At 48.2% G+C, this 20,312-nt stretch overlaps 1 protein-coding gene across 3 annotated transcripts in view; it reads right to left on the bottom strand.

The window, feature by feature from the left end:
• The window catches only part of SMPD3 (sphingomyelin phosphodiesterase 3), a 203,076-nt gene that overhangs the window by 118,462 nt on the left and 64,302 nt on the right, over positions 1 to 20,312 (bottom strand). For 2 of the 3 annotated variants that reach the window (XM_088458332.1, XM_088458333.1), the window contains exon 2: positions 4,510 to 4,582. The exons of the other annotated variant lie outside the window; for it this stretch is intronic. The gene's annotated coding sequence lies outside the window, so the exon portion shown is untranslated. The remainder of the gene's footprint in view (positions 1 to 4,509; positions 4,583 to 20,312) is intronic. 3 annotated transcript variants of the gene reach the window in all.

The raw sequence follows: 20,312 nt of genomic DNA, 5'->3' as shown, positions 1-20,312 counted from the left end.
AACGCCGTTTCTTGAACGTGCATAAATTAGCCACTGAGACTGCATTCGCAGCATGAGAGCTCTCAGTGTGCTAGGAGACCTGCAGTGATTGGTCAGACCTTCGGCAAGGGCAAGATGGCTGCTCGATGTGCATTGATGTAACCGTTACCGATATTTATGCAGGTAAGCGATGTCTTACGCAGATGAGAAGGCGGCAGTGGGCGCTCGGGTGATCTTTGCAACCGTTAGCATATTTTTGCAGCTGCGTTGTGTACAAAATCGCAACTGCGATCACATTTCTCTCCATCTCTGTATCAGGCCCTAACTCAATATGGGCAATTTGAACTGGCACGATTCTTCTTAAAAACTGTAGGCTTCCACACTGTCCCCTGAAAGACCAAGTGAAGTTTCTCCGATATGGTCTACTGTAAGGAGGAGCCCTGTAAAACCATCTGCTTTTGACAGAGAACAGGCTTATCACCACTAATAATAAAATAGGCCTCATCCTGCAAAAGCAAATCTATGAGGTTTTATCAGTATGTGCGCTCATGTAGCTGCAGCAACTTACATTCTGCAAGAAGTAATACCGACTGGCCCAACTGCTCCCATTAGACAGCACAAGCATTTCCAACACACACACTTCTGTCCCCATTGATCTGAAAGTCCATAGGCTTATGGGGGCATTTGTGGAGGAGCAGGCATGTTATGTCACAGAACGTTCCTATATGTGCCTTATTGTGTATGACATATAATGAAATTTGGGCCCACTGATGGCCCATACGAAGGACAGGGTTGGGAGCACAGCAGAAGTGTTTGGAGAGGGGCTATATTTTAACCTAGTCTTTTCTCAACCTGTTGGCCTTCATCTGCTTACTGTACCTACCTGCTGTCTCCCTCCCTTCTGTGCTCCCCTATTCAGCCCCTCCTCATTAATCATAGTGCTGTACAGATTTCATTGTTTCCCGCTTTACTTCCTCCCTCTATACATTCTACTGTATGATATTAGGTCACAATGCCAATCAACCTTATCATTATGCTTCTGGCAACTCTATGACAGCAGGACCTGTTTCTGTTTGCACTAAAGGAATGATTGGGATACCTCCAGGCTGACATGTGTAGTGTAACCATTTGTGCATTGTAATGACACAAAAATGAGGACTAACTGTAAGTCCCCATTGGGCATCCTACTGACTAGACTTCAAGTATCATCGAAAAATTAATATTTTATTTGATTTCCAGAGTTCTCAAACGTATTGCTACAGGAGAAATAAGATATACTCTGCTGCATAGTGGCAGTATACATATTCTGTTGTATGGGGTGGAACACAAAATATTGGGCACCACAGCCGAGCCCCTGCTATGCTCTTTTGAACATGCATGGGTCTGGTGCTGGCACAGTGGAAATTGCAGCTTCAACTGGCATGCGCCAAACCTGCACATGCTCAGATGCAGTCGCCACTCCTGAGAGCAAGGCAGGGGCCTCTGGGCCTAATTCAGACCAGCTCGCGAGCGCAGGACGCTCACAAGCGGGTCGATGGTGCCCGAATGCGCATGCGCACGACGGAGGGAGCTCGCACCAAAGGGGGCGTGGCTGTCAGACAGAGGCGTCATGGGAACGCCTACCGTCTGGGTCCGGCCCCACTGACATCAGTAGTGATGTCAGTCGGAGTGATTTTGGCTCTGATAGAGCCAAAATCACTCCTGGGCTTGCGGCAGCGAGACCCTACCGCAGGGTCTCGTCGCAAGCCCGATGGTCGCGATGGTCTTGACCATCGCGACCATCATCATGGACGCTCGCTATAGCTGTGGGTGGTAACCCACAGCTATGCGAGCGTCTAAGAGGCCGCTCCATTTTTAGGTAGGAGGGCCCTGATTCAGAGCGAGCGCTCTGGTCAGAGCGTCCGGCTCTGAATCAGGCCCTCTGGGCCTAATTCAGACCCGCTCGTGGGTCGATGGTGCCCTAATGCGCATGCGCACGACGGAGGGAGCTCCGTCGTGCGCATGCGCGAGACCCGCATAGCGACAGCCAAGCTGTCACTCCGGGTCTTGCACCAAAGGGGGCGTGCTGTCGATGGTGACTGACAACACGCCCCCTTTGGTGGGTGTGCCGGGGGCGTGGCTGCCAGACGGAGGCGTTCCCATGGGAACGCCTACCGTCTGGGTCCGGCCCCACTGACATCACTAGTGATGTCAGTGGGAGTGATTTTGGCTCTGATAGAGCCAAAATCACTCCAGGGCTTGCGGCAACAAGACCCTACCGCAAGGTCTCGTCGCAAGCCTGATGGTCGCGATGGTCTTGACCATCGCGACTATCATCATGGACGCTCGCTATAGCTGTGGGTGGTAACCCACAGCTATGCGAGCGTCCATGAGGCCGCTCCAAGTTGAGGTAGGAGGGCCCTGATTCAGAGCGAGCGCTCTGGTCAGAGCGTCCAGCTCTGAATCAGGCCCTCTGGGTGGTGACAAAGCATTGCCAGGCGCTTCTCAAATTCAGGGTCTCACAGTGGCCACACCCCCTGCAGTGCTAGGTCCGCCCCTGATATGATGAGTACATGTAAAATTTCCAATAATTGACAAAAGTTACTCATGTGTATAACTATGCATCTGCTGGCAACAGCAATGAGATTCTGACACACAAAAAAAATGAAACCAGGCAAATGTGTCAAAAGGTCATACTAAGCCTATCATAATCATCATACAGATGTTTCCACATACATCTATCCTCCACGCGCTACAAGTCACGTTACACATAACGGGTGAGCGACGTGCGACTCGGTAGCGCAGAGCATCTTTTCGTGCGACTTTTTCCTTTCAGATGTGTCTTATCTCACAGTGATGCGAATAGGACACACACAAGCAGCTTATGCTGAGTAAAATGATATGCAGCATGCCTATATTCTGAGTGCAGCTGCGGGTGTATCTGTATGCAAAATGCTACATTACAGTGTCACAACCGCTGACACTGTAACGGAGCATTTCACATGCAGATACACCCGCAGCTGCACTCAGAATATAGGCATGCTGCATATCATTTTACTCAGCATTAGAAGCTTGTGGGTTTGAGAAAAAGAACACAACGCCATATCAGGATGGTACAGTATTATGCATACAGAACTGTACTTGTAAGAGCAAACGTAACTCTTCCGCACACTTTTCGGCATATGTGCTGTATATGCAATTGATCTTTTTATGGTCATGCACCGTTAAAAAAATATGGAACATAAATGCTGTGGAGCCTTATGCCAAAGCTCTACGCTATTGGAAAAGGCTATTTCATGGCAATGCATAGACCCCCCCACCTATTTTTTTCACACATTGGGTGTATTTTACTAAATTGCAGTAGTATAACATTCTGCAGATTATGGGCCTGATTCAGAGCCGGACGCTATTAGCGCTCGCTCGTTCAGAAAAAGGGGGTGGCTATTCAAATGAACCGTTCGCTCTTTGCGGTCTGTTCACGCCTCTAGGTCTGAGCGAGCGAACAAAACATGCGGTCGTTTATTTGAAAAATACGCCCCCTGGCCGCTCGCATCATACGTCATGTCCGCTATTTATTAGATTAATCGAGTACATCGAACAGCGTATGAACTGCTCGCTATTCTTGTGGTTGGTTTTTCCTACCGCTATATTGCGAGCAGTTCTGACTATAAAACAACCAAGTGACGTGGTTAATGACGCTGCTGTATTAATTATGCACACCCATAAAACGCCAGTTTTGACCTTTAAGCACGCCTGCGTTCTGAATTCCACTCCCCGTTTTCAAGCACCTTCCCCTGTTACCACCCACATACGCCTCCTCCTGTCACTCAAAATAGCAGGCATTCGCTATATAGCGAACAAATGATTTTCGGCCGCACTGACTGGTTCGCACATGCGTATTACATGCGCAGATGTGCGAACATCGCTCGGAACGAGCGTACGGCCGCTTACGAGCGGCTCTGAATGAGACCCTATGTCTATACCCCATCAGTGCTCTTTGGAAAAGGGGTATACTACCGTGACCCAAGGAGTGGACAAGACTGCATCATCTTGGGGACATGGTTACGACCTTCAGCAAGTTCAGGCCTCAGAGAGGCACCCCTGGTTGTAATTTAAGGGGTGCAAATGCCATTTTTTTATATACAAGTATATTAGTACACAAACGCAGAGCAGATTTACTTTGACACTTTGAATTACAGTTGACCTAGGGAAATTACTAAATCTCTCCCCCAAATTTTCATATTCAGGACCCCCAGGAGTGGAACCTGATTTGCGAAAGGTAGGATAGTCCTTTCTAGCTAGGTTTACTCTTAGCTCAAGGCACATTAACTATACCAGACAAGTGCTAGGTGTTTGTAAATCTATACAAGGCACTGCATATTGCGAGGGGTGTTCTGCTCCCCAGGACAACATGTTCCAGGACATAGAGAAAGAAGGATCAATATATCTCACTAACTGAACCACCAGAACTGTCCATCCTAGTGTCAGAGTTTACCTGTAAACAACAATAAATCTGACTCTGAATAACTGGTAGGTTTTAGAATAACTCACCAGACAAGATGGATTTCACAAGCTCCTGTGTCTTCTGCTTTTATCTCATAAATCCAGTGCCGTCTCCTCCGGTCTGGAGAAGAAAAAAAAAATGTACTGCTGAATTTTACACCATAAATATTTCAAATGCAAAAGCATAAAACGGTACATAAAGCCTCTTGGGGGTCTAGGTTATAAGGAGGGCAGCACCACATACATAGGTTGCAGGCTTCACTGCAATTTGACTTTATGACATATTTTGTGTTACAGCCTCCCAGTACTGTACATGTTTAGCCATTGTAGAATAGATACAGAGTAGTAAAAAGTACAATATGCTGCTGGATAGACCTACAATCATTTTCATTTTAGCAATTTTTGGACCTTATCATAGTGCCATTTATTAGAGGGAGAAAAAAACTAAAAACCATTGAAAACTGCTGTCCTCACCGGAGGTAGGGCTTCTCCTGAGTTGGGTATGACATGTAGACATACAGAATGTCGACACCATCATCTCGATAGGTTCAAAATGTAAAAAAATTAAGTTTTGATATCCACAATGTTGACACTGACCTAATCTACAGAATGTCAACAATATGAGATATGGTAAGAACTTACCCTTGTTATCTCTATTTCTACGAAGTCCATAGGGTTCCACAGGATACCTTGGGGTATAGGTGTGACGTCAGTCGCAGGGCACCAAAGAGTTAAGCTTTCAGCCTCCCAGGATGCACTAGGTCCCCCTCCTATACCCCGCCCCCGGGCCAAGGCACCTCAGTTAGTTACCAAGCCATAGGCCGGAGGAGGAGAAGGAAGAGAGAGAACAAAGATCTGGACACATACAAGAATCACATTCTCACCAGAGGGAGACGGAAAACCGGTGACCAGAGCAAAGCCCATCTGCAGCACAGGTGCGACAGGGCGGGAGTCCTGTGGAACCCTATGGACTTCGTAGAAATAGAGATAACAAGGGTAAGTTCTTACCATATCTCATATTTTCTACTTCAGGGTCCATAGGGTATCCACAGGATACCTTGGGGATGTCCCAAAGCAGTATCCTTTAAGGGTGGGGACGCTCCTGTGCAGAAAGGAGAATCCGCCGCCCGAAGGAAGCATCCTGAGAGGCGAAGGTGTCAAACCTGTAATACCTCACGAAGGTATGGACAGAAGACCACGTAGCAGCCTTGCAGATCTGAACTGCCGAGGCACCACGTCGAGCTGCCCACGAAGGACCCACAGACCTAGTGGAATGAGCCTTCAGAGAAGGAGGGACCGGTAGGCCTTCATGAAGATAAGCTTCAGAAATAGCCATACGGATCCAGGCTGCCAAAGTTTGCTTTGAAGCAGGCCAACCCTTTTTACGGAAGCCAAAGAGGACAAACAAAGCGTCCGACTTCCTAAACGAAGAAGTGCGGTCAACATAAGTCCTTAAGGCCCGCACAACATCCAAAGAGGCCTCACCCACGGAAAGACCCGGTGAGTTAAAGGCCGGAACAACTATTTCCTCGTTAATATGAAACTGGGAAACAACTTTGGGAAGAAACTCGGGCCGAGTGCGGAGCACTGCCCTGTTCCCATAAAAAACCAAGAAAGGGGGTCTACAAGAAAGAGCCCCTAACTCAGAAACACGTCTGGCCGAAGCAATGGCCAGAAGGAAAACAGTCTTAGCTGTTAGCCATTTAAGATCCACTGAGCCCAGTGGTTCAAACGGCGGTCCTTGGAGAGCCCTCAGGACCACAGCCAAATCCCAAGGCGCCACAGGTGGAACAAAGGGCGGCTGAATGCGGAGAACACCCTGCATAAAGGTGCGCACATCCGGGATTGTAGCAATCCTACGGTGAAACCAGACAGATAGGGCCGAAACCTGTACCTTCAAAGAAGCAAGGCGAAGCCCATGATCTAGTCCCGCTTGCAGGAAGGCGAGAATCCGAGACAGACAAAACTCCCGCGGTGCATAACCTCTCGGTCGACACCACTGGAAGAACGTATGCCACACGCGATGGTATATCCTCGCGGAAGACGGTTTCCGAGCTCGTAACATGGTACGCACCACAGAGCTGGAAAACCCCCGGGACCTCAGCATGGCCGTCTCAACAGCCACGCCGTCAAAGACAGCCGAGTCAGGTCCGGGTGAAGGCAAGGACCCTGAGACAGAAGGTCCGGTCGTAGCGGCAACCGCAGAGGAATGTCCACGGACAGACCCTGAAGGTCTGAGAACCAGTGCCGTCTGGGCCACGCGGGAGCTATCAACAGGAGCGTCCCTCCTTCCTGTTTGAATTTCCGGATTACCCGTGGAAGAAGGGAGACCGGAGGGAACAGGTATGCGAACCGGAACGTCCACCGGACGGACAGAGCATCCACCAGAGACGCCCCTTCGTCTCTTGTGCGAGACCCGTACACCGGCAACTTGTTGTTGTGCCGGGACGCCATGAGGTCGATTTCTGGAAGACCCCACCTGTCCACCAGTAGTTGAAAAACGTCCGGGTGCAGGGACCATTCCCCCGGATGAACGTCCTGGCGACTTAGAAAGTCCGCCTCCCAATTGAGCACTCCCGGGATGAAGACCGCTGATATGGCCGGAAGATTGCGCTCCGCCCAAACCAGGATCCGAGAGACCTCTACGAGAGCCGCCCGACTGCGAGTTCCTCCTTGCCTGTTTATGTAGGCCACGGTGGTAGCATTGTCCGACTGGACCTGCACCGGGCGACCCTGGAGAAACCGCTGTGCCTGCTGGAGAGCATTGAAGACCGCACGGAGTTCCAAGATATTTATTGGAAGCTCCGCTTCTGTCGGCGTCCACCTGCCCTGGAACAAGTGTGGACCCGAAACTGCTCCCCAGCCCCAAAGACTGGCGTCCGTTGTCAACAGGACCCAATTTGGAACCCAGAACGGACGTCCCTTGTTGAGGTGGGTCGTCTGTAACCACCACGTAAGGGACAGGCGAACCTCCTGGGTGAGCACAATCGTCTGGGACTTCAGAGACTGAGTCAGCCCGTTCCACTTGGACAGGATCAGGTGCTGCAGAGGTCTGGAGTGAAACTGGGCGTATTCCACCATGTCGAACACCGACACCATGGAGCCCAGTAACCTCATCGCCGAGTGTAAGGACACCCGGCGGCTGTGCAGACAACTGCGCACCCTTGACTGTAAAGCAGAGATCTTGTCCTCCGTCACGAAGATCCTTTGCTGTCCCGAGTCCAATAAGGCTCCAAGATGCAGAATCCTCCGAGACGGGATTAGAGTGGACTTCTGCCAGTTGATTAGCCAGCCGTGCCGTTGCAGCAGTGCAATGGTCAGGTCCAAGTGGCGTAACAGGAGCTCTGGAGATCCTGCCACCAATAACAGGTCGTCCAAATACGGCAACATGCGGACTCCCTGCAGCCGCAGAGAAGCCGCCATGACCGCCATCACCTTGGTGAAAACACGTGGTGCTGTTGCCAGGCCAAAAGGTAACGCCCGAAACTGGAAGTGGTCGCTGCTGATTGCAAACCTGAGGAACTGTTGATGGAGCCAAAGAATAGGGACATGCAGGTAAGCGTCCTGTATGTCCAATGACACCAAGTAGTCCCCAGGTTCCAGCGCCAGAATGATGGACCGTAGGGTCTCCATCCGAAACTTCGGGACCCGCAAAGACCTGTTGAGTGCTTTGAGGTTGAGAATCGGACGATATGACCCATTGGGTTTCTGTACCAAAAATAGATTTGAATAGAAACCCTGGCCCCTCTGGGAGAATGGAACCGCCACTATAACTCCAGCCTGGAGCATAGTGTGCAATACCTTCCGCAGCTCCGTAGCCTTGTTCCGGTCTGATGGGAGACCCGTGGTGAAGAAGCGAGCCGGGGGTCTGTGCCGGAAGGAGAGGGCGTATCCGTGGGAAACCACCTCCAGAACCCAAGTGTCTGTCGTAGTGGTCGACCAACACTGGGCGAACTGTAGCAGGCGGCCTCCCACCCTGGGATCCCCCAAAGGGAGGCCCGGACCGTCAGGCCGCAGGCTTGTCATCTGGCTTGGGGGCCGGACGTCTGGTACTCCATGCCTGCTTCCGGGGCTTGACCGATTTCTTAGGGCCAGCCTGTCGAGGAAACGACTGTGGTTTGGGCCTGCCCTGGGCCCTAGATGACCGAAAGGACGATGGTCCCGAACCAGAAGGAGCAGCGGCCGACGGGAGACAGGCAGATTTGGCTGCCGCCAGCGTGGCCACAATCTTATCCAGATCCGGACCGAAGAGAACTTCTCCGGTAAACGGCAACGCTTCCAGACCTTTCTTGGAATCTGCGTCCGCCTTCCAGGATCGCAGCCACAAGGTGCGACGAGCAGCTACCGCTGCTGAAGAAATTCTAGACACCAGAGTACTAATGTCTAGAGCCGCCTCGTTGATGTAGGTGGCCGAATCACGGAGATTGCCAATCAACTCCGCCTGATCGGCCGGACAGTCGGATTCAAAAGAAGCCTCTAATGAATCCGCCCAGCGCTCCATCGCTCTGGCAACCCAGCAAATGGCCATAGCCGGCCGTGCTGCCCCCCCTGCAAGGGAATAAGCGGACTTCAGGCAGATTTCTACCTTGCGGTCCGTAGCATCCTTAAGGGAGGACATGGATGGCATCGGCAATGTGGCACTACGGACAAGACGGGTCACGTGAGAATCCACCTGTGGAGGGGATTCCCACTTCGCAAAATAATTATCCGCGAACGGATAAGCCACCGCCAGGCGTCTCTGCGGCTGGTATCTTTTGCCAGGTTGTTTCCACGCCTCCTCTAAATGGTCCACCAACTGACCCGAAAGAGGAAAGACTGTGGCATTTGCCCTTCACATCTTTGAAAAAGGCATACTTAGATTTAGCCGCTGGGGGAACTTCGTCCTCAATCACCAAGGCTGTGCGGACCGCCCGAATAAGTCCAGGAATATATACTTTGGACTTAGCATCAGCGTCCTTAGTATGGAGAGGTTCCTGATCGTAAGGATCTAGAATCTCCCCATCATCAGACGTCCCTTCGTCATCCTCATAAGGAGCGGACAGAGACGCCACCGGCCTTTTATGAGACCGCATCACAGACTCCCCTTGCAACACATCCGACAAGTGCTGTACAGAACTCGTCAGGGAGTTAACCCACGCTGGCTCCTGAGAACCCGGGAGCGGGGAAATAGGGAGACTGTGGGGTACCACCAATTGTCGTGGGAACCCCTGCATGGGTGACGACACCACAGACTGCTGGGACAAACCCATCGGAGTAAACGCGGGCTGCGGAGCTAACTGGCCCACTAAAGCTGTTAACGCCTGAGCGAAACAAGCCCAGGGCGGCTCCTGTACCGGTGCTGTAACCGTAATAGGCCGCGCCATGGACAAACACTGCCGGCAAAGGCCCTCCGCGCTACCCTCCCCCTCCGCTAACGGTACTTTGCACGTGGTACACTGTAGCCGGAGGGGAAAATCACTTTCAGACATGATGGCACCACGTATGTGACCTCTCTCACCAATTAAGTATTAAATAGGCGAGAGACCACCCTGCAGCACCGCACCGCAAGGGCTTTAGCAGAAAGAACAGGGACAGTAATAAAGCTGACAGTTTAGAGAAGAAAAGATTACAGGCAGCAGCGCTAGCACAGTCACATACAATGCAGAAAAATAACAATTCCTGCACTAACAGCGCTGATCACTCAACTACACAGACACAGGGCCTGGTAGGACACAGCGCTGCATACACAGACCTGACCACAGCGGAGGAGAGGTATGCGGGGGGACCCAGACCACGATGCTTCCGTCCAGCGCTTCCAGCAGCGTTCACCATGCGTTCTGGAGAAGATGGCCGCCGAGGAGCAGAGAGGAGGCTGGCCTGGGGGAGGAGCGCTGCCACAGGACCAGTCGGCAGCATGCAGAGAGGGCTGTGTGCAGCGGGGGAGGCGCCGGCTGTGAGACAGGGAAGGCGCGCTCCCCTGGCATGCATTTAACCCCTGGGACGCCGCAGCGCTACCGCTCTGCTGCGGTCCGCTGTACCAGGGGGTAGTGGAAGCGCAGGTTGGTCGCCTGGCTCCACGCTGCAGCCAGTCCCCAGGGAGCCCCCTGCCTGGGGACTTAGGACCATGTGATCAGCGGGGACCCACCGCGGGACCCCGCTGCTTACCTCTGTCCCCCTTGAATCCGGCCATGGTCCGGAGCATCTGGGGTCACCGCTAGCTGTGACCCCAGACGCCCACCAGCATCCCCGGATCAGTACCGGCGTTCTGGTACCGGCGGGGTGTAGGGAAGACAGCATGGACGTCAGGACTGACTGTCCATGCTGTTCATCCAGATGTGCAGCCACAGCTGCATGAAGAAAAAGCTTCAGGGGCTCTTCTAGCCCCCACTCCAACAGGTGCACCCGACTCCGGCCGGGCACCAAATTAAACTGGGGTGCCTTGGCCCGGGGGCGGGGTATAGGAGGGGGACCTAGTGCATCCTGGGAGGCTGAAAGCTTAACTCTTTGGTGCCCTGCGACTGACGTCACACCTATACCCCAAGGTATCCTGTGGATACCCTATGGACCCTGAAGTAGAAATTTTGACTATCAACAGTCAAAATGACAACATTACATTACATTAATTGCAGGCTAGCCCTAACTATATTCTAACCCAATAACTAATTGCAGCCTAACCCTAACTACATTCTAACCCTATCATTATTTGCAGCCTAACCCTAACTATATTCTAACCCAATAACTAATTTCAGCCTATCCCTAACTACATTCTAACCCTATCACTAATTGCAGCCTAACCCTAACTACATTCTAACCCTATCACTAATTGCAACCTAACCCTAACTACATTCTAACCGTATAACTAATTGCAGCCTAGCCCTAACTACTTGTTAACCGTATAACTAATTGCAGCCTAACCCTAACTACATTCTAACCCAATAAGTAATTGCAGCCTAACCCTAACTACATTCTAACCCAATAACTAATTGCAGCCTAACCCTAACTACATTCTAACCCAATAACTAATTGCAGCCTAACCTTAACTACATTCTAACCCAATAACTAATTGCAGTCTAACCCTAACTACATTCTAACCCTATCACTAATTGCAGCCTATCCCTAACTACATTCTAACCCAATAACTAATTGCAGCCTAACCCTAACTACATTCTAACCCAATAACTAATTGCAGCCTAACCTTAACTACATTCTAACCCATTAACTAATTGCAGCCTAACCCTAACTACATTCTAACCCTATCACTAATTGCAGCCTAACCCTAACTACATTCTAACCCTATCACTAATTGCAGCCTAACCCTAACTACATTCTAATCCAATAACTAATTGTAGCCTAACCCTAACTACATTCTAATCCAATAACTAATTGCAGCCTAACCCTAACTACATTCTAACCGCATAACTAATTGCAGCCTAACGCTAACTACATTCTAACCCAATAACTAATTGCAGCCTATCCCTAACTACATTCTAACCCTATCACTAATTGCAGCCTATCCCTAACTACATTCTAACCCTATCACTAATTGCAGCCTATCCCTAACTACATTCTAACCCTATCACTAATTGCAGCCTAACCCTAACTACATTCTAACCTATAACTAATTGCAGCCTGTAATGTGACATAATATGAACTGGAGGAGGGAATTGTAATGTATCATCTCTGCCTTTGCACTGTATTGTGGCATAATCTGAATTGGGAGCACTATAATGTGACATAATATAAACTGGGGACACTTGAGTGGAATGATGTGAACTAGTAAAACAAACCCCAACTCTGTGTGTCAGTTCCTAAAACTGTTCCTTCTTGTCTCAGTCCCAAATCTCTTTCGTTTTATTCAGCCAGATGTCTATATATCATGATATTTGTTCCCTTATGTGATATGTGCAGATTTCAGTTTGCCCAGGAAAACAGCAGCACATAGACTATTCAGGCTGCGCACTTTATCTGAAACGTCCTGGGTGGTTTCAGAATAGATGGACTGGCTGCAGCCTCAAGTTTGTTGTTATATCACTATCCTTCACCTGTGTTGATTGAAGCTTGAATAGTCTATAGGGGGAATTCAAATCAGCACGATGATGAATAGCCGCGGGAGGGAGCTCCAGCAGCTATTCAATTCAATGCGCTGTGCGCCTTGTCGGGAAGCGGGTAAATCAGAGAATGCATGCTCCCGCGACTTAACCTGGGTGTTAAGGCGCGGTAACCGGCATTCTCCAACTAAAGTGCCGGGCGCGCGGCTGTTAGTGACGCACTAAGCCGGAAAACAGCTGTGTGCCCGGCCCTTTTGTCGTATTTCTCCTCGCATCCCCAGGGGGGTGCAAGAAGAAATCCTTTGCACGCCCAAACAGCGCGTTGAATTGAATAACTGCGGGAGGGATTCTACATCGCACTGAATTGAATACCCCCCTATGTGCTGCTGTTTCCCTGGGCAACCTGAGATCTGCACATATCACATAAGGGAACAATTATTATCATTATATAGATATCTGCTAGAATAATAAAAAAGAGATTTGGGATCGGAACTGACATACAGTGTTGGGTGTTGTTTTAATTAACATACATACAGTATATACATTGTGTGGTTTTTGAGATCAGCGCTGAGGTTCACTACTTTGATTCTTACGTGTTTGTATTACGGTGTTGGTGTATACTTGTAGTGAACTTAGCAGCAGAATACCCTATATAGCAGGGTTTCCCAACCTCGGACCTCAAGGCACACTAACAGTCCAGGTTATAGTGATATCCATGCTTGAGAACAGATGGTTAAATCAAGATAACTGAGGTACTAATTAAGACACCTGTGTTTAAGTGTGGCTATCCTTAAAACCTGGAATGTTAGTGTGCCTTGAGGACTGTGGTTGGGAACCTCTGCTATATAGTGTTCATTCTAGCACCCTGCACCTGCTAAAACCTGTGTAGTTCCTCTATCCTGCCTGGGGTGTCGCTCTCTGCTCTGGTGCTTCTAGCACACAAACGGTTGTATATCGGCCATTTGTTGCATCAGCTGAGTGTGCTAGAAACACCAGAGCAGACAGCAATACCCCAAGCAGGAAAGAGGAACTGCAAGGGTTGTGACAGGTGCAGGGTGCTAGAATGAAGACTCCCTATAGCGCAGGTGGTGGCTAATTGATCTGTTAACATTTAGGGTGGGATGCATGACTATCACCGCAAAGGGCCACTGTCGGTAAGAGCGGCCCTTTGCGATGGAGGGACTTCCGAGTCTATGACCCAAAATCCCCTCCGGCATCCTTCTGCGCATGCGCAGAAGGACGCATGCGCCGTGGAGCGTACTGGGAGGGATCCGATTGGATGCCTCTATCAGCACAGCGGAGAGATGCCCACACGCTTCTATGGGTAATGCCATCAGGAAGATGGCATTACCCACCGCAACCAAGTCCTGGAGTGGAGTGCATCGCACTCCGGGGCTTGGTACATATGAGAAATGAAGTCAAACCCGCATTTTTGGGGTTTGACCACATTTTTACCCTTGATGCATCCCGCCCATAATGTGAACTAGGGCACAATGACTGTATGGGGCATAAATGAACTCGGCACTTGGCATTTGGGCAGGGGCCCATTCAAAATGTTGCTATGGGGCCCACAAAGTTCTGACTACACCCCTGGCTGCCGAGCAGGATCGATGTGGAGCTGAACACTGCTCAGCTGCTCTAGCGACGTTTTTGGTTCAATGGCAGTGAAAGAAAATCTGTTCTATTCATACTTTAATAGAACCCCTTTTCTCGGATTGTATATTACAATGGGTTGAACATACTGCAAAATGTATATAATAAACAATAGGAAGCAGACAACCAGGTTGCTAGCTATATTGTTACATACAGTACTGATGTTTTCAGATACATCTTGCTTCCATAAGCATTAAACAGCCCTTCTGGCCGCGCTATGCTGTGGCGTGACTTGGTAGCCGCCAGCGTCTTTGCGGGTGACCTTTTACCTTCAAATGCGTCTTATTCACACAGCGATGTGAATAGGATACACAAGCAGCTTATGCTGATTACAATGCTATGCGGCGTGCCTATATTCTGTATACAGCTGCGGGTATATCTGCATGCAAAACGCTACGTTACAGTGTCACAGACGCTTTCCACCTTCAGCTAACATCAATTCACAGCTATGAACGTGCTCTCCTGGAACTTTTAATAATTACACTATTTGGCTTTTGTTGTTGTATTTGCAAATGTTTTTATATCATTGAGGTATTGTTGCCTTGTGATACAATACTACAGCTTTGCTCTGTGCATTGGACACAATCTACTGGTAAGGGGTCTATACAGTCAGGTGCATAAATATTGGGACATTGACAGAATTTTCATATTTTGGTCTCTATTCACCACCACAATGACTTTGAAATGAAACAATATGTGCTTTAACTGCAGACTTTCAGATTTAAGTTGAGGGTAATTACATCCAAATCAGTTGAACGGTGTAGGAATTACAACGGTTTCTATATGTGCCTCCCACTTTTTAAGGGGCCAAAAGTAATGGGACCATCAACTCAAAAGCTATTTCATGGACAGGTGTGGGCTATTCCCTCGTTATTTCATTATCAATTAAGCAGGTAAAAGGTCTGGAGTTGATTCTAGGTGTGACATTTGCATCTGGAATCAGTTGCTGTCGACTCTCAATATGAGATCCAAAGAGCTGTCACTATCAGTGAAGCAAGCCATCATTAGGCTGAAAAATCAAAACAAACCCATCAGAGAGATAGCAAAAACATTAGGTGTGGTCAAATCAACTGTTTGGAACATTCTTAAAAAGAAAGAACGCACCGTAGAGCTCAGCAACACCAAAAGACCCGAAAGACCATGGAAAACAACTGTGGTGGATGACAGAAGAATTATTTCCCTGGTGAAGAAAAACCTCTTCACAACAGTTGGCCAAATCAAGAACACTCTCCAGGAGGTAGGTGTATATGTGTCAAAGTCAACAATCAAGAGAAGACTTCACAAGAGTGAATATAGAGGGTTCACCACAAGATGTAAACCATTGGTGAGCCACAAAAACAGGAAGACCAGATTAGAGTTTGCCAAACAACATCTAAAAAAGCCATTACAGTTCTGGAACAACATCCTATGGACAGATGAGACAAAGATCAACTTGTACCAGAGTGATGGGAAGAGAAGAGTATGGAGAAGGAAAGGAACTACTCATGATCCAAAACATACCACCTCATCAGTGAAGCATGGTGGTGGTAGTGTCATGGCGTGGGCATGTATGGCTGCCAATGGAACTGGTTCCCTTGTATTTATTGATGATGTGACTGCTGACAAAAGCAGCAGAATGAATTCTGAAGTGTTTCGGGCAATATTATATGCTCATATTCAGTCAAATGCTTCAGAACTCATTGGACAGCGCTTCACAGTGCAGATGGACAATGACCTGAAGCATACTGCAAAAGCAACCAAAGAGTTTTTTAAGGCTAAAAAGTGTAATGTTATGCAATGGCCAAGTCAATCCCCTGACCTGAATCCGATTAAGCATGCATTTCACTTGATGAAGACAAAACTGAAGAGAAAATGCCCCAAGAACAAGCAGGAACTGAAGACATTAGCAGTAGAGGCCTGGCAGAGCATCACCAGGGATGAAACTCAGCATCTGGTGTTGTCTATGTGTTCCAGACTTCAGGCTGTAATTGCCTGCAAAGGATTTGCAACAAAGTATTAAAAACTGAAAGTTAGATTTAGGATTGTTTAGTTTGTCCCATTATTTTTGGCCCCTTAAAAAGTGGGAGGCACATATAGAAACCGGTGTAATTCCTACACCGTTCACCTGATTTGGATGTAATTACCTTCAAATTAAATCTGAAAGTCTGCAATTAAAGCACATCTTGTATGTTTCATTTCAAAGCCATTGTGGTGGTGAATAACGTCCCAATATTTATGCACCTGACTGTATATTAATTTACTTTTGCCATCAACCCTCAAAAAAATAGGTTGACGCATTATCCATTTATCGAGGCTATTTAATATGAGGGTATACTCTGTTTTAGTCTGTCTCATAGCTTTTTATAAGGCCTGTGAAAATTGGCAATTTACTATGCTCCAAACAGCGTAGCTTCTCAGAGCTTGGTCATAATAGATAATGAATTCTTTACATGCGTGAGCCATTGTAGCCAATAGGCTAAATTCATACCCATACTTGCCTACCCTTCTAATTCAGCCAGGAGTCTCGTGAAAATCGGGTGCCGCTCCCGGCCCCCCGGGAAGGCCGGCATGCCACACAGTGGCCGCGGTGAGGAGGGCGGTGACGCGATTTGCGCTGAATTGCGTCATCATGGCCCCGCCCCCTGCTTCACAATGCCATTAATATCGGCATTGTGAAGGGGGGGCGGAGCCACGATGACGCGATTGCGCGGTCACACCCCATGCTCCGCCCCAAAGCTGCATCATTGCAGCACCACCAACCCTTGCCTCGACACACGCCCCAAAACCAAACTCAGCATCACTTTACGGTTCATGTTTCGCAGGGACGGGCTGTTATCGAAGCCGCTGTACTGGCATAGAGAATTTTGAAAATAACTAATAAAATTATTTCTTATTGCTGCAATGTGCGGTGATAAGAAATTATGGGGGAGACGTATCAAACCTTGGAGAGAGATAAAGTGGCAACCAAGCAGCTCCTAACTATCATTTCACAAGCTGTGTTGGAAAAATGACAGATCATGTAGGAGCTGATTGATTGGTACTTTATTTCTCTCCAAGCTTTGACAACTCTACCCCAAAGTACCCGACCAATCAGCTTCTAACTGTATTTTTTTCAAACAAAACATGTAAAATGACAGATATTTTATCTCTCTCCACTTTATCTCTGTCCAAGGTTTGGTACATCTCCCTATATAAATTTCCGAACATCTTACATGAAATAGGTTTCTGAGTAACACAATTATCAATTACGGCATAATAAAAAAAATTGCTGTACTTCAGAACCGACGTAGCTACAAAAATATGATGGACAGCAATCAGCATGTACAAATCTATAGCCTGAGGGCCTGATTCAGACCCGCTCGCGAGCGCTGAGCGCTCGCAAGCCGGTCGATGTTGCCCTAGTGCGCATGCGCACGACGGAGGGAGCTCCGTCGTGCGCATGCACGAGACCCGAATAGCGACGGCCAAGCCGTCACTATGGGTCTCGCACCAAAGGGGGCGTGCTGTCGATGGTGAGTGACAGCACGCCCCCTTTGGTGGGCGTGCCGGGGGCGTGGCTGCCCAGACGGAGGCGTTCCCATGGGAACGCCTACCGTCTGGGGCTGGCCCCACTGACATCACTAGTGATATCAGTGGGAGTGTTTTGGGCTCTGATAGAGCCAAAAGCACTCCGGGCTTGCGGCAGACGAGACCCTACTGCAAGGGTCTCGACGCAAGCCCGATGGTCGCGATGGTCTTGACCATCACGACTATCTTTTTGGCCGCTCGCATAAGATGTGGGTGGTCACCCACAGCAATGCGAGCGGCCAGGAGTCCGCTCCAATAATAGGTAGGACGGCCCTGATTCAGAGCGAGCGCTCTTGTCAGAGCGTCCGGCTCTGAATCAGGCCCTGAGTGCATTTACTTCTGGGAATAGTCTTTTAATGAGTTGTCCGCTTAAACGCTGGGCTCTGATATTTAATAATTGCATTTTTTCACTAATAATTACTATACAAGCCAATGGGAGCACATATCTGCAAAATGAGTCACCTGATGCCATTAATGCCTGAAACACTTTAACAGTAAACCCGTGATGCCCTCTCCGTGAAATACGAGGTCACCCATCCAATACAGAATAATGGGAGTAACACATCAACACGCTACAAAAATAGAAATAGATAACTCTATAGCAGAATTCCACAGGCATTTACAATCTAGAACGCATGCACAATACGAACAACAAAATGCATGCAATAAAAACTCAATTCAATGTAGCAAGGCTTGCCTATATCTATTGCTAAATATCCCCGGCATCTAATGTCCTGCTTGTACCATAAAAAGGTTTTCCACATTTCAGAGCTGATTTCCTTGGCCAGTTCCCGTGTTGTTGCACCGATGACATCACAGGAAAACCCTAACTCAGTTAGCAGCCTTTACATCAAGAGGTAATGAGCTGGTTAATTCAATAAGGCCGCGTGGAAGAGTTATGGCGACTTAGTGTCCCGAACACCAAGATAGTAAATTAGCAATAAATCAATTAGCAGAGGCGGGATGGAAACAAAAGCAGCCAAAACAGATAATAAGTGGGAAATAGAATTTAAAAAATGACAGTTATTATCTTTACAGATTTCCACCATATTAATGCAATGGACTAAAGTTACACAGCAAACAAACTGAGGGCAAAGTACAATGTTAAAGTCACCCATTCACTAAGAAAGACCCCAGTATTCCATGTAAATGACTGAGTTATTACTTATTGTAATCCCTGATGAATGGGTTTCATTTCAGCAGTGGTGTCACTGGGGTCGATGACACCCAGTGCCGCAAATAGACCACCTGTGCACGCCTCTGTCGCATGCATCCGAAAAGGAGCGTGTTATTGCGTGTAGGGAGATGGCATGGCGGCACATCCCCGTTTTTTTCATTCTGGGGGCATGCTCAGCCCTCCCGAAGATGCTGGGTTGCCCCCAGAGACTCTTCCCGCACTGCTGGCTCCTCCACAGTCACCGGAAGCTGCACAATACCATCTCATTGCAGTGCCCGGATTCCGGTTACTGAGGAGCTGGCATCTTGGTGGCAGGCGGTGCAGTCCGCACTCTCCTAGTGATGCCACTGATTACAGATCTAAAAAGCAAAAGGTGGGGCAACTTTTCATGGGGCTATGCATGCTGGGAGGGAGTTCCTGTTTGTGCTCAGTTCAGTTACTGATGTTATTTGAAGTTAATGTGTTATGCTGCACCCCTGAGTCCATGAGTCTTATCTGATATACAACACATCTACACTCAGGTAGGTTAAAAATACATCTTGTTCCCATTAAAAAAAATTTACAAGGCAAACAATGCTTTTATCTTTTTGATCACTGATATTCTTTAGTAGAATAAGATCCATGTATATGTAGGATAAGGGGAACCCTGGCTGTATAGAGTGGACCATTTCAAGCTTAGGTCATATTAAACTGTACAGTTACGCCAGGTGAATTCTAGGTAAGGCCCTGCCGAGTCATGTGTTATTGAAGCACAAGTATATTCCCCAGTGGGAGCCCTTCAGTTCTGGCCTTTAGTGTATCTTTATGCATCAGAAAGTAGTAGCGTTACCGTTATGTATAAGGAAAATAAAAGAAGTGTTTAGAATAGACAAAGCTAAGGACCACTTATTGTTCCGATGAAGCAGACTGTATATGTTTGACGTAGAACATTCTGAAAAAGTATTGTATAATATTTTGTACAGTCAGTAGGGGCAGGACACACTTTGATCTAATGAACAGCTCATGTAAACAGCTGTCTTTGTAAAAGTTACATTGCATTAGCAAGTGTTGTTTGATAAGGAAAATCATTATAGCTATCCACAGCATACTTCAGTAGTAATTAACCATCTAGATATAAAACACCCACTGTATGATTTGTCCTAGATTTAAAAGAAAATCGCAGACCTCACACTTTAAAGCAACTAATCCTCAAAATTAAAATGAAAGTTAAACACAGCCAGTGTTTGGCCATCCCCTAACATTCCGATGCAGCTCTCGGATACAGTAATCTCTACCAAACCCCCCCCCCCCCCACCCTCATTATGGACGACCACATCGTATATTTTTAAGACATAACAGTAATTTATGAGAGTACAAAACATGTGGATGTGCAGAGATTTTTTATTTGTGCAAATGGGCCAAATTGTTAGCCAACTAACACATGCTGGTTTTGGTGCTACCCCTGGAAA

Source organism: Taudactylus pleione, unplaced genomic scaffold (genome assembly GCF_031769625.1).
Source record: "Taudactylus pleione unplaced genomic scaffold, aTauple2 ptg000828l, whole genome shotgun sequence".
Lineage (NCBI taxonomy): Eukaryota > Metazoa > Chordata > Amphibia > Anura > Myobatrachidae > Taudactylus > Taudactylus pleione.
The sequence above is the reverse complement of the archived record's forward strand: the minus strand, read 5'-3'. Positions and strand labels throughout refer to the sequence as shown.